The sequence below is a fragment of the Ptychodera flava genome, chromosome 3, assembly GCF_041260155.1.
Source record: "Ptychodera flava strain L36383 chromosome 3, AS_Pfla_20210202, whole genome shotgun sequence".
Taxonomy (NCBI): Eukaryota; Metazoa; Hemichordata; class Enteropneusta; family Ptychoderidae; genus Ptychodera; species Ptychodera flava.
The window spans coordinates 47,681,829-47,689,659 of NC_091930.1; the positions used below are offsets into that span (position 1 = coordinate 47,681,829).

At 39.7% G+C, this 7,831-nt stretch overlaps 1 non-coding gene across 1 annotated transcript; it reads left to right on the top strand.

Moving 5' to 3' along the window:
- Window positions 1-3,293: 3,293 nt before the first annotated feature.
- Window positions 3,294-3,365, top strand: Trnae-uuc (transfer RNA glutamic acid (anticodon UUC)). Its single transcript has one exon. It is a non-coding gene; the product is annotated as a tRNA-Glu (tRNA).
- Window positions 3,366-7,831: the final 4,466 nt, after the last annotated feature.

Here is a 7,831-nt window from a genome sequence, read left to right on the forward strand (position 1 = left end):
GGGTATCTTCCCCTTATTAATAAGGACCAAAAGGGCAAAGAATTGCATACCGAAAACTCCTTTACTCCAGCGTACTTGTAGGATCAATGACCCTGAGTGGTCCCATGTCGGGGTAAGTTGTTTATGGTTTAATTATCTTATATTGCTGTTTCAATGAGCCGTGAAATTCTTGTCTTTAAATAAAATAATATCAGAGCTTTGTCAATACGGAGAATTTTGGGACGTTATCGCCCATGTTTACTGATAACGTATCCATATGCCGATTATTGTGGACTCTGGTGTTTTCTATATCTATAAATTCCCATGGTATTACCAAAACTACAAAAAAATAATGTACTCCTCCCGGACCTTAATGGACTCAAGTAAACTTTTCACGGCATAATGTACTCGGCTTCGTTTTGTACATTTTTTGGTGCAAAGCTTCCTTTCGTCCCGTATGGTTGGGGGGATTATTCCGTAAATATTGAATTATTAATAACTGTTAGACCAAGTTGCACTGGGGTAGGCTCAAAGCGAATACATTCCACGAGAGTTGCATTGAGGTTCGCGCGAGTTGCATGGACGTTGGCTCAAAATGTTAGGTACTAATATGGCTATGATTACGCACGCGCCATACGCCGTCTATTTTGCTTCAGCCGATATTTCATCACATCTCTATAGCATTGCCCGTCGTGTCAATCGCTCAAGCAGGACAAGCATGTACTGAATGCAATACGATCTTTAGACGCTGATTTTAATTACGAATAAAAGAAACAGTGGCCGACGTTAAAAACTCAAATTGAAGGGATGTACAGTTTCATAAGATATCGGATATGTTATCGGCTGGTTGATAAGATATCGGCAAAAAATAGAATATCGACCCCGGTACTCTAAAACTCTCTGGGGAGAACTCTTACTTGTATTTCATCCCAGGAACGAAAGAAAGTTGCTACTGACTGGATAGATATCGAATTACACAAACTACTAGTAGTTGAAATCGTGCAAGCTCACCTGTCACAAACATGGCTAATGTACAGCGGTATGGTCATTGTGTAAACAGAATGCCTCGCAATTCACACCTATTCTAAAGGAGAGCTTTAGAGGTGTGAATAAACCGTCGTGTGAACCTCGATCGGAAAGGTGAAAAAAGTCGACCGACCTGGCTTTGGGGAAACACCCACATGCAACTTCACTTGCTTTAACTATCTACAGCGCGCAACTCTCAATGTCAGATATAGGTAGAACTTATCTCCAAGGCATAGAGATGATTTAAAAGTTGTTTTAGGCATGGCATAGACACTTTAAAATAGTTGTGAAGAAATCTCACAGGCAAGGTACGTTATTCAAGGCAGGAAATGCAATTTTAAAATTTTTTACATAGTAGCACACAGGCACATTTCTAAACAGTGCATTATCACGTAATCATATCATGCAAGGTGTCCGAAAAACCATTGCATCATGACGTAAAGATTTCTTATTTGGTTTAACACTGAGATCGGTAATTGGACAAAAAATAAAAACGAAACACACGTCACGTGCTACATCAAGAAATACTGGATGAGAATCCGAAACAACCCTATCAAGGTGGGGAGGGGGGGGGGGCCGCTGGCTGATAACCACAGTCGGGTTTGGTGCTCACTGCCAAAGGGTCAAAATATAAATAATAAGCTTACTTGTTTTGCCGACTGCGCACGGTCAGGTTACACCATAAACGCACAGACCAGTTTCTCTGTAGGCCTACCTGCACGGTGACCCTGTAAAGGTGCATGTTTCAACATCATCAAATTCACCGTGACCTTCCCCACAATCCAATGCAAGTTGCTGTTGTTGTATTGTTTTGGGTCTTTTACGTGTCTTGCCATCAGAATAATTGAACAAAGGAACATTTGCTGGATCTGCCAGTAATTCAAATGTGTCTTTGGTATACCGATAGAGAAATGGCGCCATCAATGCTCCTAGAGTCAAAGTAAGGGAGCTGCCATTTAAGGCCTGGGGGTCGGAAACTCCGAAATTGTGAGTACCCCCCCGGGGTACACCCTCCCGCCAACTACGAGAAATCTGAGTAACTCCCCTCTCTAACACGGACATTTTGACTGACTCCCCGTTGGAAAAGTTAAATATCAATACAGTTATCTGTAAAAATGTATAAAAATACTGCAAAAGTAAAACATTTATAAATCCTGGTAGTACCCTGGTAAAATATCATCGATTTATCTCATGACGGTTGAAAAAGGTGAAACCAACAATATGAAATTCAAACTCAAAACAAAATATAGAAACTGATATAAAAGCTCAAGCTACAACCAGTATCCAACTATATAGTATTGTTTAATTTGGATGGGTATCATGACAGTTTTCACTAGGGTGTCTGACAGGGTAGATGGGGGTAGGGGGAGAACACGCGAGAGGCTGAGGAGGAAAGTGTAAGAGGGGAGTGTCCAGTATCTTGCGTGGAAAATATTGAGAAATTGATGTGCAATGTGCAGTCAGGAGCAATCTGAGACGTGTTTTTATTTTTTTTCCATTAAGTAAAACTGTGAGAACAACCCAAAATTTTTGAGAAATTGATGTGTGCAATAGTGGAATCTGAGAAGTGTCGCACCAGAAATTGAGTAACCCCCTTCTATCTCTCCACATTTTGAGCAATCCCCTTGTAGCCTTCAATTTTTGAGTGACCCCCCCCCCCCCGGCGTAAATAATGACGGCCGGCTTCCTAACTTCATTTGACACTGAAAATGTGAATTTTTCCAGTGAAAATGACAGAAAGCTGGATGCAGAGCAGAGATGGTGTCTAGGTATTATGATCAGGATGTGTTTTACATACATTCACAGCGTGCATATTTCTTACAATCTACCCACACTGCTGCGTACGATGCTGTAGGCCTGGGCTACCGGCTATGTTCCCCGCGTTATACGGACGCCGGGCGTGTAACTGTTAGCGGCCCTAGCTTACGACTTGCCCCCACGGCTGCCGGCCGTACAACGCCGGGAATATACAGCATCGTACGCAGGGCTAGTGTGGGTAGATTGCAAGAAATAATTATTCAATGCCCCTCATTGTTGTTTTCACTCCCCCTACCGTGCCAGGTGAGCTGAGATATTTGTGTGGCGGATGCGTCGGCTGCGGGTGCTATCGAAAAGACGAGTAACACCGAATTCCATTTGACAAAATACAATAGTGTACAATACAAAGCTTCTGTATTTTCCCCACCCACTGTTGTATGATTCTATCTTCACTGAAATAACCTTAAGTAAGCGTATTTTATATTTTATTAACAGTATATATACATTGTTAACGATTATCTTTATAACAATCCCTAGTGGTCTAGTGGCTAGGATATGTGGCTTTCACCCACAAGGCCCGGGTTCGATTCCCGGCTAGGGAACGTATATTTTTTTTCCGCGTGGACCGCTGGACACAAACTCGCACGCTACATTTTGTGGATGCTGATGTGAATAAATTGTTACTTTTTCATACTTCCCTAAATGTTCCCTGTGATGGGAGAGGTTCAATGTCAAATTTCAAAATGTTGGTTTATCCTTGGTTACAATCATTCAACAATCACACTCTGACATACACTAGGTCAGGTTAGTTTGTAGGTTAGTTTGTTTTCATAAAGACAAAGAGGGTAACAGACTCTTGTTTCTCATCTTCACGCATGTTGTACTATCTGGAGTCGCCGCATAAGCTTTTCTCTCATGTTCGCTTGAAAAGTTACTGTCAACCCCCCCCCCCCCCCCCCGAAAAAACTCTGTTACGCAGGGTAGAAAAATCATTTATTACAGTAGCATCACATCACGCACACGATGTACAGTCCTGACCACCGTGGACATGTTGTACCTCAGAACTATAAACCTTGAAAGGCTTGACCATATAAACCAGCTTGAAAATATTTTTGACGCGTATCTACTTCCCACTGTGAGTGTTTAGGGTCTAGTATGTCTCTATGACACTTACATACCAGATAATTAAAAGACATACTATATACCACTCAATAAAACACATGACACTCCAAATTTTATTTGGTTTTCCAGGTCATATAAACCAGGACTGTTTATTGTACTGACAAGAGGAAATAACATTTCCCTCTTCACCCACAGCAAACATGTAGCAAGTCCCGTTTCATGGCTACAGATCAGTCCTACAAAGGATATTGTCCTGTTTAACCAATAAGAAGGACATGGTTAAATTAAATTCACAGTTTATCTGTAATTTCCCTGAAAATCCTGACAGCTAGTTTTATCAAGAGACAATCTACACAGGAGACAAACTATGTCACATGCAGCAGAGTTAAGACTGGATTTACTTCAAGCAGGTCACAATAAAATATTTTGTTGTAAAAGATTATGTGACAAGGGAGCTGACAATGTTTTCCTACACAGAGCTGGCAGATTGATTTAGAATTTTGTGAAATATCGCATAATTTGAGAGTTAACAATGCCAGTTTTACAAATTGTTCATGTGCTGATTGTTCTCACTTGTCAAATTGCCTCCTAAAAACAAACAAACAAAAAACAAACAAACCGATATTGACGTGATTTGTAACTTGCACTGAATGACATCACAGATAAATTTCTACCAATGAAAATGCTTGATAAGAGAGCAAATCCATTGGAGTTTCTGCAATGAGAGAACAAGATCCAAAGGCAGCTGTTCCAAAGACAGACATTGGTAAAACCCAGAATTTGAAAGGACCGCGGTACAAACAAAACCACACGCACAAACGTGCAGAGAAGGTGCATTTCTCTGTATGCCTTTGTACAAATGGGATTATTTGAACCACCATCACATCTCTTGGGTGTACCAAGTCTGGAAAATGTTGCCTAAATGTGTGTTAGAACAGTTGTATTGGCATTTTTCACTAGCTGAGGCTCACTAAGCATTGGCTAGCCTCTACATCCCCCCCCCACCAAACCCCCCCCCAAAAAAAAAACAAACAAAAAAACCAAAAAAAACAAAAACCAAAAAGTTTAAAATGTAAATCCACTGGTTTACATTCACCTTCTATAAAACAATTGTGTCAATATATACCCTGATCCACCATACCTGTGTGAATAGTAAGAACTGCAGTGCAGTCTACCCGGACTGAAAAATTCAGTCATGCGAGGGCGCACATGCTGCGTTCAAATGACTGAATACTACAATATCAGTCTGAGAAATACCAATCTCTCATTGATGACATGGAACTTCAGAAATGGTGCCACAAGAGTTTGTCCAATCTGCACTGGGGACAAAAAAAATTAGATAACAATGCCAGGTATCTGTTATTGGTGCACATGCTTAGGGACATGACAGTTTGTTGAATGAGAGATCCTGGTCAAGGTGTTTATTGGTATAAAATATTTGCAAGATCGCTTTGGAAGAATCTTTGACAATGGATATTCTGAGTATCAGCCCTGACAACATCAAACAACATATTTTGACTGAGTAATGTATTAGGGACCTCTGAATGTACAATTATTTCACAATCTACTAAAAAAAGTTAGTCAAGTCTATATCATACCTTCTAACAATCAACCATCAAATTGCCAATTGTTGACAACTCATGATGCAAATGTAAACAAGACCTTGAATCATCATTCATGTCCTAAGGCTTGCAATTTGTCAGTACAGCTGTTCACATGCAGTTATATAAGATACAAGAAATTATGGTTTGATTTTATTCCTTTGTTGTATGCAAGAGTTTTTCTCTCTATGTCAAGTGATGGGGTTGAACTGACATGTTCTTGGCAAATCTCTCACATCCTTTGAACTCTGACCCCAAAGGTGACCTTTGACCCCGCACAGGGTTCAGCTTCACAAGTAATACAGAGTTCAGTGACACAGACACAAGTAAACCTAGAGAATGCTAAGCTACATCTTCCATGTGGCAGAAAGTGGCATTTTTCATGGTGAATAAAAATATGTCCTCCATGATAATGTTGAGTTGTGCTACAGCCTGGCCAAGGCCTAGTATTTAAAAGCCTTGCCTAAAAAGTAGTCTTGCCACTCTGAGAGTCAGTCTAGTTTTGATGTGAGGAGGGTTGATTGAACACAGAAAAGTAGTTGACATCTACTGTTTGAACAAATGCTTTCATGTCCCTTTACTTCAGGATGACAAATTCACTATTGCTGATAGAGACAGCTAAGTACAGAACTATAGACAGTAAGCTTGGAAAGTATCCCTCTATGATTGGTTGCGCAAAATTTGCTCTCTGGACTAGGCAAGTCAAACAAAGGCTAGTCTAATAGAACCCTATAAATCTCATCTCAACTGACACCTTGATCGAGGGAAATTATTACTGACTTTTCATGATCTTTTCACCATTTTTGTTTTTAATGTCAACTATAATTTCTTGCGTTACTCCCCAAAACATGTTGAGATACACAGTATTCAGCTTATCAACTCGGCCTGTACGTGTTTATTAACCCTTTTCCTGCCAGACAGTAATAACTGTATTACTTCCCCATCAGCCAAGTCAGTAAAAAGCGGTATTGAGCCAAAACATGATGTATTTTCACCCGCTTGGCTTGGTATGTTATAGCATCTTTTGTCCAAAAAAAATTAAGTTTACAGTATTATGTTTTCAACAGCCTTCAAATGTACAGTATTATGTTAAAATAAATCATATGGAATACGTTGTGTTTCATTAATTTTAATCATCTTGACCTGGTGGTGAAATATGGACTTGGCAGGAAAAGGGTTAAAGTGCGCTGTTATTGTCGACAAATGAATTCTGGCACAGACTAGAATTCAATGTAAACAATAACAATGCATTTTACACATATAGCGCTATGTGGATGAGCTAAATAGTGGCTATTTCAACGTTCTTTTAGGAATAGATTAACAAGTTGCAATCAACATACAAAATAAAACTAAAGGAAAAAATAATCAAAAGTTCACATTACTGGCCCTTTACTATATAACTACCAGTGTACAATAGACAGTAACGATATCATAATTGAACAGGAACATACATAATTGTTGTCATGAGAGAATTGGAACACATGATGCCTGTCATAAAATTAAGCTTGGTATGTACAGTACTGGGCTATGCAGTACAAGGTTTGTCTGCAGCTGACAGTTTGGAAAGCATTTCTACAGACTTGATATAACATAACAATAAACCCTCAACAAGTTACACAAAATTATGATTCACTTTGAGCAACAAGCACGATGCATCTTGCGACGATGCTCCCAATTACACTTTGTCTTGACAGGAAGACCAGCCCTTATGTCTGCTTTAATTTGCATATTAATTTTTTGTCCCTATCAACTATACTTTCAAACTTTCATGCAATTTTCACCCCTACAAATATGCCAGAGACTTTCTGGTTCTGAACTCTTGTTTTAGTCACTAATTCACCTAAACATGCATACCCTTCATCCTTCCACCCCTCCATTTCACAATGTTGAGGTCCTATTCTAAGGAATGTACCTAAAAAAGTTACAACTGACTGAACCAGTTTGTTGGCTTTTTATCTTTGCTCTGTCGTGACACAACATTCGGAGGATGAATGCACCTCGTGCCTACAGCACATAAAACACTCGCTTAGAATACGTAATAAATAACCATGTATGGCAACACGAACAGCAAAAGGGACATTTACAGTCAACGCAAGACTACGCAGAGCGGTGTTCAGGTAGAATGCGATTCGGGGACAGATATTGGGAATTTCAAAAATGTACAATATGCTTTTAGCCTTCCACTTGCAGGGGCTTACTTTGAAGCTTTTGTGTAAATGAAGTGTTCACTGGCTTAGTTTGTGAAAATTGGGGAATTTTTATTTTTCTCTAAAGAGGCAAACAACATAGGGACGGTGGCCATTTTGAATTTCAAACACTGGGAAATTTTGGGCAACTTGTTTCTC